Here is an 11,457-nt window from a genome sequence, read left to right as displayed (position 1 = left end):
CTTCCTTCCTTCCTTCTGCTCTTTCTTTATTTCCTTATTTGTTTATTCATTTATTCATTTATTTTTACATTTAAAACCTCTAAGAATTCTCCAATTCTTTCATAGTTTTATTCTTTTCTCTGACCTTGTAAGATTATGACATGACTTTCTTTTGGTTCTACTCACATATCAAAAGTTCTTATACTTTATGAAGTTAAATCTTTATATTAGAAACATTTAGAAGGAATGTGTGAGAATAACAAAAACTAAAACTTTGCAAAGAGAATTGGTACCCCAGATATACTATACAGGTGTTCCAGACAACGATGTACCAACCTGACATCTGTACAGTGATCTCTAACCTGGGTGCCAGTGGTTTGTCTTACTGAAGCACTTCCCAAGGAGTAGCACAAAGTCATACTACAAAAGCTTTGGCCACAGCAGCTTTAAATGCTAACACTTATGGAGTGCTTTTTTTCCTCATATTGAGCATGCATATATATATATATATGTGTGTGTGTGTGTGTGTGTGTGTGTGTGTGTGTGTGTATGTGTGTGTGTGTGTAATTTACATATTATATATCTTCATATAGACTTATCCTAGGAAGTTTGATTCTAGCTTTTCTAGCTTTTTAACCAACTTTCACTATAAAATTAAATCAAACAATATAATCAAGCAATGAAACAAAATTGAAAAAATGAAGAATTTATTAACTACAACTGATGTGGCTTATGATACCTCTGTGGCTTACAAATTGACCTTCACGCATGCTCACCATTCTCACTTAGATGTTCGGGTATGGGCAACAACTATTGTGGTGTGCAGAAAGTACTATAATTGCAACAATTCCCACAGTCTAATGAGCACTGACTAATGTTTATGAAGCACAGATCACTTTTGAATCATGGAAGTAGAGGAAACATTTCCCAGAAATAGATAATATGTCAATTTTATGTGTTTACCCTGTATTAAAAGGGCAGTAGACATGAAAATAAGGGAATTGGAAAAATATAATGCTTAAGTTGGTCCTAGAGTATTTAGAAATGTTTCAGTGTTTTGATTTTTAGGGGTGTTTCCCCTTTTAGAAGAATGTATATTGAGTAAAAGATTCAGGCTTATGATGTGATAAGATATCGTTCTATGGGTGAGATGTAGTATTGGGGATAAAAGAATTGCATTTGTTATGAATAATAAGTAGGAACAAAGTTGACATGGTGAATCCAAATAAGGTCATTTTGAAAGACCTAGCATATGTCTATATTGCCTTACTTTAGAAGTTGCACTTTGGAACCATTTGGGATTTATAAGACTGACACAATAGATGACAAAACGTAGTTCCTTGGTGTTCAAACATGTTGTCATGCCAATATGGAGACTGTCAGAAAAAGAAACAAAGGAATCTATAAGTTGCTTTTGGATTGATTTATTTCCTGGTTTAAACCAGTTTTACCACCTAGAATTGTTTCTGCCTCATCAGTGTGATGGAACCAATGGGCTGGAAAATAAAATTTTCTAAGTTCCATTTTTACCGTGTGGCAGCTAAGAATTGAGTAACTTTGCCCAGTCCCTTTTACACATATAAAAATTAAATTAAAAATGTCATTCTTATGGTGATTAATGTTTTATTAACTCACCAAATCTTATGCTGCTAAAAGGTGGAGTTGTAATTCACTGAAATTTTCATAAAAGATGACATGTCAGGTTATAACTACGTTTTAACCAAATATCACTCATTTTCCTTAATATTAAGAAGTAAAGAAACATGGTCAATGAAGTATTATTTCGCTCTGCCTTCATTTACAAAATTTCATTCGCCAAAGCTATTTAGATGACTTTTGAGCTTATCAGGCATTTCTTCTAAATGCAGTTAAGAGGCTTACTCTCCAAGTCTTTGAAAGGAGAGACATCTTCTCCAAACTCTGAATTCTCTCTTCCCTCCAGAGTTAAGTCAACTGTTACCTCTGTGTCTTAGTTGATTTTTTCCTGTTGCTGTGAAAAGAAATACCCAGACACAAAGAACTTAAGGGGAAAGGGAATGTTTGGCCTACAGTTCCAGACAGGTGGGATGCATGATGGTAGGAAGAAAATCTTAGGGACAGGAAGAAAAGTCATGGCAAAATAAAGCTGGTTGATCTCAATGTATCACCACTCAGGTAGCAGAGTCAAATTCTAAAACCTTAAAGCCCATTCCCTTGTTGGACTTCTTCTAGTAAGGCTTTACCTCCTCCTAATGGTTCAATAACCTTCCTAAACAGCATCGCCACCTGGGAACTAAGTATTCAAACACATGAGCCCATAGGGAAGGTGCACATTTTATACTGAAGGTACATAAACCATTTAAAAACATGATACACCAACATCCACAGTTCATTATCAACTTAGGGTACCACATACAGTCTCTATCTCAATATCCTAGCAATTCTACCTATCCCAAAATCTCTGCTCACTATGGATGATAGACTTGAGCTTTCAAAAGTCAAGCCATTGGCCATGAGTGGTTATTTCTTACTTATTATCACATATTCTCTCTCAACATCAAAAACTAAACAAAGTACTTTTCTATGTTTCACTACTCCAACAATATTGAACTCACATTGTGATTATATCATTCATTCATTTCTGGGAGAGAGATTACAAGCATTGTGTTAAGGAGGATATTGTTTTTCTTGAAAAAATAATAAAAAACTAAGGAAAATAATTTAGTTAGGTGGCACCAAGGGTGTAAGCTAAAGTTTATTTGGAAAAAAAGAAGAAGCAAAGAGAATATTCCTAAGAAAGATTGGACTAGACTGTGAGAATGCATGGATTAAGATGAATCTGTCACCCTCCAAAAGCATGGCAGAGTGGATCATTCTTTTATGCCATTGTTGCCCAAGATGCTCTTTCAAGTGATGTCATAATGAAAACAAGGTCATTTTAGAATATGAACCATTTGAGGATGCACACATGAGGGGAAATGCCCTATTGCCTTAGATTTAGTATAGCTAGAATAGTCTGTCTGTACCCTCAAGGAAGTATGCTCAATCACAAAGAAGTATTCCCGCCACCAGGTCAGGGCTACAATGTACAGCTAAACCTTTTGCTTACCTTGTATCTATCTGTACTGTGACACTGTTCCAGATCCCATGACTGAGTGTATGGTTTAAGATATTAGCTGTACCAAAGTTAGTACAATATATAGTTTTAAATAATAAAGTTTTATTATGAAACTTGGACTGGTATTATTCTATTTGCTGGTTTAGCTACACCAACAAATACTGTTTTGGAGATTCTTCTTTTCCAATATCGACTGCTCATGTATATCTTCACCATAACACAACCTCAGACATTCGAAACTCGGGATGCTCCACAAGTTGAATAATGAAATGTGACCGTGGATTCTTATTTTACACTTTTGTTTATCTTGTGTTCATATATGAGCACACAAATGCCTCCATATGCCTGTTGAGGTCAGAGAACAACTCGTAGGAATTGGTTCTCTCCTTCTACCTTGTGAGTCTCTGGAACCAAAGTCAGGTCATGTGGCTGAGCAACAGTTGTCTTTGTCTACTTAGCCATCTCAGCAGCCAACCATGCTGCTCCGTACATCTTCATTGTTGGAAAGCAAAAGGGATCTCTCTATCAGCTTTCAAGATTCCTACTACATCTCTCTTCCCTTCACCTCTAAAGAAGACTATCTCCTCTGGAAAACCATATATATATATATATATATATGTGTGTGTGTGTGTGTGTGTGTTCAAGGTTAAAGAAATGTTAGGAAAAGAAAGTGTTGTAGAGAGGTTAGGTAGTCCTCTGGATCCTCAGCCTTTGAATACAGTTTTTCCAACAACTTTTCCATATCTATTTAAAGAAACACACTTTGCCAAAGAGTATACATGGAGGGATCCATGGCTACAGTCACATATGTAGCACAGGATGGCCTTGTCGGGCATCAGTAAGAGGAGAGGACCTTAGTCCTGTGAAGTCTTGTTTCCCCAATGTAGGGGAATGCCAGGGCGGGATGATGGCAATGGGTGGGTGGGAGGGAGAGCATCCTCAAAGAAACAAGAGGAGGGGTACAGAAGACAGGGAAACCGGGAAAGGGGATAGCATTTGAAATGTAAATACATAAAATATCCAATCAAGTATGTAACTTTTTAAAAGTGTAATATATCTAAAAGTGGAGGTGGGCAATAAAAAAGCACAGGAACAAACCCCTGGTAACAGTAGATGGAAAATAAAGTTTCTGCATAGACCAGGGACTTGTCATGAGAGCACATAGCTTCTGAATGACTCCTCTAAGTGTCTACAGGTTCACTGACATGTATAGACTTTGGGACTGGCTAAATTCACAGTGATGTTTTACATGCATACTTTTTATAATAAATTATTTTGCTGTTTCTTTCATCTTTTTTATCGGATATTTTTTATTTACATTTCAAATATTACTCCCTTTCACAGTTTCCGGGACATAAGCCCCCTATTTCATCCCCCTCCCTTTCTTCAATAAAGATCTTCCCCCTCCGCAACCACCCCCTTCCCCATCCCCATGACATTCCCCTGCACTGAGGGGGGAGGTACAGCCTTGGTAGGACCAAGGGCTTCTCTCATTGGTACTTAACAAGGCCATCCTCTGCTACATATGCACCTGGAGCCATGGGTCAGTCCATGTGTAGTCTTTGGGTAGTGCTTTAGTCCCTGGGAGCTCTGGTTGGTTGGCATTGTTGTTCTTCTGGGTTGTAAGCCCCTTCAGCTCTTTCAATCCTTTCTCTAATTCCTCCAATGGGGACCCTGTTCTCAGTTCAATGGTTGGCTGCTAGCATTCGCCTCTGTATTCTGACACACTGTGGCTGAGCCTCTCAGGTATCAGGCTCCTGTCAGCATGCACTGTCCCGCGCTACGTCTCGCCAGCAGGACGACGCAGCACACACAGGATCCTACTGCAGAAAAGCTTTAATGTGTCTTGAGAGGGAGAGCATAAGCTTACAATGCGGAGACGCCGAGTGAGGAATAACCGTCCCTTATATAGGAAACTATCCTCGCCTAGGACGTGTCACTCTCTGACTGGTCGCTGCCAATTATGCCAGATGATGTACCAAAATGTACGTGTCCCTTTGAGTAGGGAAGTTACCAGGCACCTGCGTATTGCCCTTTTTACTAGGTGCATTCTGCCGGATGCCGGTGCCATCTTGTAATGGAGTTTGCGAGGACAGCTCCTCACATATGTGAGGACAGCTCCTCGGACAGCTCCTCACATCTCTGTGAGGACAGCTCCTCGGACAGCTCCTCACATCTCCCCCTTTTCTGTTTTTTTAAGCAAACAGGACACCCAGATATAGGAGGGTGAAGACAGAGGTCATATCCTCGTACAAAGTTGGCGAACCTGTACAAGAGAGATACCCTTAGGCTGTTGTTGGGACCCAGGGCACTCCCGACCCGTCGCACTGCCATTTTTCGAGGGAGGGAAAACTGGGGCAGAAACCCTCATGTAATATGACATGCCTTCCAGGGAGCATATTTGGTAGATCTTCCCTGTGCGATGCTAAGCTCGTTACCCCTCATGGGCTGCTCAAGCCGGACACTCTAATCCTGTGCAATGAACCGAGGTTCTAGGAGTGCAAGAGCTGTCCAGCCGGCAACCTGTTGCTTGAGCATGGTCAACCAGATATCGGCTGACGCTCCTTGTTCAATGGCTACAAATGCCTGGGCGATCACTACTTTGTCCTTTCTTGTTTGAGATCTCTATTTGCAAAGCAACCAGAAGAGTAACACTAATCCACAGCAGAGGATCACTCCAAAAAGTCCCACTCCCACCCATTCCTTGAAATAAGAGACTGCTGAGGTGATCCAGGACGACAATCCCTCCGTCAAAGACAGGTCCAGTCGGGTAGAATTTACTTGAATGATGGTCGCTCTCAGCTCCCGAAGTGTCTGTTCAAACTCCGAGGTCCAATTCTGTAACAGATGCTGTGAAAGACTCTTAGACAGATTAGCAGCTCGGGTAAATTTGTCATATTATATGGAGGTGACACAAAGGCCTGGGAGTTTTTGCTCACAGCCAAGCTGGGCCAGTTGCCATAGAATGTCTAATTGCTCTCGGACCAGATCTATACATTGGTTGACAAGCATAAGGCCTCCCTATGTCTGAGTATTGGCCGAGGCCTGTCTGTCCCGAGCCACAGAGATGGTGGCCGATAAATCATTGATAGTTTGGGTTGTCTGTACTGAATTTGACAAGGCCAATGCCGAGGCAGTAACCGAGGCAGCGACTGCTGTCATAGCAATAATGCCAGCAATAATTGCAGAAGTACCAAAATCTCTTTTTCCTCTAAATAAGGTCATGGTCCCCAGGGTATCAACAGGGATCGGGATAAAGCGAGGCATGCAGGTAACTACTGCGATATTTTATATGAGTAGCTGTCCAGACAGAGGCAGCAGGTTTGATGTTCCCCGTCCAGGAAAATGACAACCGTCCCTTTTCGCCCTTTCCTCCAAGTAGCATCACCATGGGCGTAAGATCAGTGCAGCTACCATTAACGCAATGTAAGGCCCACCACCATAGAGAACTGTGGCGTTAGCCACAATGTCCTCCTCACCAGTTCCCCATGTGGCCTCCCTTAACCAAGCAGAAGATTGATTATATAACATAATGCGAGGGAGATCAAAAGATGTTTTGTTGAATATGCCAAAACAAAGGCTGCCCTTAAGGGGAATAGTCCTATTTTCTTTTAGTCGTTCAACCTGTGGATCCTTAGGTAAATAGGCCAACCCTAAATCCCTGTTAGTGGTACATCACCGGCATCGGGAGTGGAAAGGTTGACATTATCCCCATCGTAGCTCGCCCTGCACCGTTGCTGGCATCCATGGAAGAAGAGTGAGGAGGTGCAGGAGTCCCAGTCCCTTCTTGATCACTTGCTGTGATGCTCCGAGTAAGTCGTCCTGGGATCCATATGGGATTTTTATTTTCCTGTGGAAAAACACAGACAACTCCCCTGGATCTTATTAAAACAGGATCCGGGCCTTTCCATTCATTTGTTAATACATCCTTCCATTTGACTAATTCTTTTGTCCTCTTGGGCTCTGAGCAATGTCGCTCAGCCGCTGTTTGTCCAGCTTCATCAAGATTTAAAAAATTTAAGGTAAAAAGGGCCAGAGCAGTGGCCACTCGGGGTGTTGGGGGGAGTTCTATCATAATTACCCCTCTTTGTTTTATTAAATATGATTTGAGCGTCCGATGAGCACACTCTATGATTCCCTGTCCTTGAGGGTTGTAGGGCAGGCCCGTCAGGTGGGTAACCTGCATCTGAGCACAAAACTGACGGAATTTTTGAGATGTGTAGGCGGGGCCATTGTCAGTTTTTACACATTTTGGCTTTCCCCAAGCACTCCATGCTTCAAGGCAGTGCTGAATGACATGTGTTGTTTTTTCTCCTGTAAGTGGGGTGGCATGTAGAATGCCAGAACATGTGTCTATAGATACATGCACATACTGTAATTTTCCAAAAGTAGAATTATGAGTAACATCCATTTGCCAGATTTGCAATGGCTGTATTCCTCTCGGGTTGACCCCGATGTGAGGAACTGGGAGGAACTGGCAGCACTGTTGGCATTGGGTGACTATATCACGTGCCTCTTTTCTAGTTATAGAGAAGCGGCGGCGTAAAGTTTCTGAGGTGACATGGAAATTGCCATGAAAGGCTTTAGCGGCCTCTAAAGGAGAGGCCAGGGCCACAGCTATCATTTTTGTGGCTTTGTCAGCCAAATCATTCTCTGAACTCATTGGGCCAGGGAGTCCAGAATGGGCCCGTATATGAGTAATGTATACAGGGAATCTTCTATTTAATAGGATAATTTGGATTTTTCGGAAAATATCTGCCACCTTACTAGTGGTTTTAATTATACTGGCGGTTTCAAGAATACTAACAGCATTAACCACATAGGAGGAATCTGAAACAATATTTAGAGGAACCTGGAATTTTTCAATGACCTCCATGACCACTAGGCATTCTACCACTTGGGGTGAGGTTTCAAAATATTGTCGTGAGAATACTTGGGAGTTTAGCACATATGCTCCCACCCCTGTTTTTGACCCATCCGTATACACCGTTATCCCCTCCTTTAATGATCTGTGGGATGTGACGCGAGGGAAAACAATAGGTTGTGATCTTGCAAAACACAATAGGGGGTGTTTAGGATAATGATTATCTATCTTCCCTGTAAAGGATGTGAGCAGCACTGCCCAATCATCAGAGGTAGCGGCTAGAGTTTGGACCTGGTAGGGTGTATATGGGATAATCAAGGATTGGGGTGGAGTCCCAAAATGACAGATGGCAGCTTTTAGGCCCTTAATAGCCAGATGTGCTACTGTGGCTGGATACCAATCAATAATCTTCACAGGGGAAGCATGTGGATGGATCCATAACAATGGACCTTGTTGCCATAAAACGGCAGTGGGTAAATCCTTGGTATATAGTACACAGAGTGAAAAAGGTAGAGACCAATCAATGCGTTGCAATTGGGCCTGTTTTATGGCATCTTCTACTTTTAGTAAGGCCTTGGTTGCAGCGGGAGTTAGCACACGAGGGGAGGTGATGTGGCTGTCCCCTTCCAATATTTCGAACAAAGGTTTTAATTCCGCGGAAGGGATTTTCAAAAATGGTCTCAACCAGTTGATATCTCCCAAGAGCTTCTGAAAGTCATTAAGAGTATGGAGGTGGTCTCTACGGATTTCCAGTTTCTGGGGTATAATCTTATCAGGGAAAATAATGGATCCTAGAAAATGACCTGTGTCAGCAATTTGGACCTTTTCTGTAGCAATATGTAAGTCCCATTGTTTAAGGGTTTTTTGTAATAAGGAATAGGCTTGTTTGAGTAATTCTAAGTCTTTATGACACATCAATATATCATCCATGTAATGGATTAACAGTAAATTTGGATAGGTCTCCCTGACTGGTTTGAGGGCTTCCTGAAAATATAACTGACACATTGTAGGGCTGTTGGCCATGCCCTGAGGTAGGACCTTCCACTGGTATCTTTTATCAGGTTCAGTATGATTAATTGATGGGACAGTAAAAGCAAACCTGGGCCTATCAGGGGGTAAAGCAGAATAGAGAAAAAACAATCCTTGATATCTATTATTACCAAATTCCAATCTTTTTGTAGGGCCGAGAGTATAGGAAGGCCCCACTGAATGGGTCCAAGGGATTCCATCTGATCGTTAATGGCCCTCAAGTCATGGAGTAGTCGCCATTTTCCTGATTTTTTCCTTATTACAAAAATTGGGGTGTTCCAAGGAGAGGTGGAGGGCTCCAAATGTCCCAATCTTAATTGTTCATCCACCAGTCCTGTAGCTGCCTGTAATTTCTCAGAGGTTAATGGCCATTGGGGAACCCACACCGTGTCCTCCGTCCTCCATGGTATGGGTCGTGCTGCCCCAATGGCGCCTAGGAAAAACCCAGGCCTTGTTTATGGGGGTTCCGATCGGTTCAATGGGCGTGAGACAACCCTGTTCTAATCTCCCTAGGCCTTTCCCTTCCTTATAGCCCATCCTTGACATCATGTGGGCCACTTGTGGGGGGTATTCATTAGATAAGGTCAGTCCCATGGTCTGCATAACATCCCTCCCCCAAAGATTAACAGGCAGGGGAAGTACATAAGGAATAAATTGTCCCTGTCGGCCATCGGCAGTTGTCCAAGTTAGAGTGGCAGAGCTGATCATAGGGCATGACTGGTAGCCTAATCCTTGTAGTGAGTGAGAAGATTTTGTGGTAGGCCATGATTGAGGCCACCATTTTGAGGAAATTATACTTTTATCAGCCCCAGTATCCAGTATGCCTTCGAATTTCTTTCCATTAATTTCTAAGCTCAATTTTGGGCGGTTGTTAAGGTGAACCACCAAATATGCCGAATCATGACCAGTGGACCCCATGGGTCCCTTGGTATCCTGTATCGTGGCCTGGGAGCACGGAAGGAGTAATAACTGTGCTATTCTATCTCCTTTACTTATGGAAAAAAACCCATCAGGACTTGAATAAAGAATCTGAATATCAAGAGAGCGCTGAGCTTCAACAAGGCCTGGATGGACTATCAGTCCTTGTAGGGCGAGAGATCCTCTCCCAAGGACAAGGCCTATGGTTCCCGGGGGTAGAGGCCCCACAGTCTGAGCAGGAATTGGCTGAATGCCCATCTGGGGCATTAGAAAGAAGTCTGAGGCGGCACGCAGGTCCAATTTTGTGTCGCCTCTTGGGGGACCTCCTCTGCCGGGGTCGTGGCCCTGTGAAAGCGGTTCCCATATCTTTGAGGGCCCTGGGACCGGGGGCCCACCAGCCTGTTTTTTGACATCTCATTAGGTCGAGTCTCCAAAGGAGGGAGTAGTTTGCCTTTAATGTCTCTCACTGATCGGCACTGGTCAGCCCTATGGTAGCCTTTGCCACATCAGACACAGAGGGTTGCAGACCCCCTGTCTCTTTTTGTCATCCTGCAGTCTCTTTTTAGATGGCCTGTTTTCCCACATTGAAAGCATGATCTTTTATCCGTCCCTTTAACGGGGCGTTGCTGGAACTGGAGAATGGCAGCCGCCAGGCCTGAGTTAGTAAGGGGCCCTCCAAGTTCCCTGCAAACTCTAAGCCAATCCTGTAGCCCTTTATTTCTTCGGGGGGCTATGGCTGTTCAGCACTCCTGGGTGGCTTGCTCGAAAACGAGCTGTTCTATTAGTGGTGCTGCTTGTTCAGGATCGCCAAAGATTCGTCCTGCAGCCTCTGTCATTCTAGCTACAAAATCTGAGAAATTTTCCTGGGGTCCCTGAACGATTTTTGTAAGTTGATTATCAATCCCTCCTCTCCTGGACAGTGCCTTCCAGGCTCTAATAGCCGTGCTGGAGACCTGAGCATAGGCGCCCCAGTGGTAAGCAGACTGATCAGCTGCAAAGCGGCCCTGTCCTGTTAAGAGTTCGAAAGTCCATTCTTGTTGCTCAGGTATTAAGGCCGTAGCATTGACTCTGGCCTGTGTTTGGGCTGCCTCATACCAGAGCGCTTTCCATTCCATGTATTGGCCCATGCTGGCAAGGGCTGCCTTAGCAATCATCTGCCAATCAGCTGGTGTCAATGCTGTCATGGCCAACCTGTCGAGTTGTGTTAGAGTAAAGTTGGCCGTGACTCCATACTTCCTAACTCCGCTAATTCCTTAATCTGATTATATTCAACAGGGGCATGGACCCGTCCTCCCTCCGGAGTCTCAAAGATAGGAAATGTCATACTCAGCTTTCTTCTCACCCTCTCAGGGACTAGTGAGAAGGCGCGTGAGCGTGTCTCATATGTAGGAGGCACCGTTGGTGGCGGCCGCGCTAGAAGGCTTCTATTACTTCCCCTACATTCATCGGGGTAATATCTTTCCTCCTCATATTTAGCTGCTTCCTCATCTAGCTCAGCCTCCTCCTCTGAGTCTAAGGTTTTATTTTCAGAGCTTTCAGAACTGTCGAGGTTCAGCGCTTCTAGCTCTTT

The 11,457-nt window shown here is 43.3% G+C and overlaps 1 pseudogene; it reads right to left on the bottom strand.

Annotated features, from left to right (window-relative positions):
* Positions 1-10,005: 10,005 nt before the first annotated feature.
* Positions 10,006-11,220, bottom strand: LOC134482547 (igE-binding protein-like; annotated as a pseudogene).
* Between the last annotated feature and the right edge of the window lie 237 nt (positions 11,221-11,457).

This window comes from Rattus norvegicus, chromosome 16, assembly GCF_036323735.1.
Source record: "Rattus norvegicus strain BN/NHsdMcwi chromosome 16, GRCr8, whole genome shotgun sequence".
NCBI lineage: Eukaryota > Metazoa > Chordata > Mammalia > Rodentia > Muridae > Rattus > Rattus norvegicus.
Note: the sequence above shows the minus strand (reverse complement) of the source record. Positions and strands in the feature narration are given on the sequence as shown.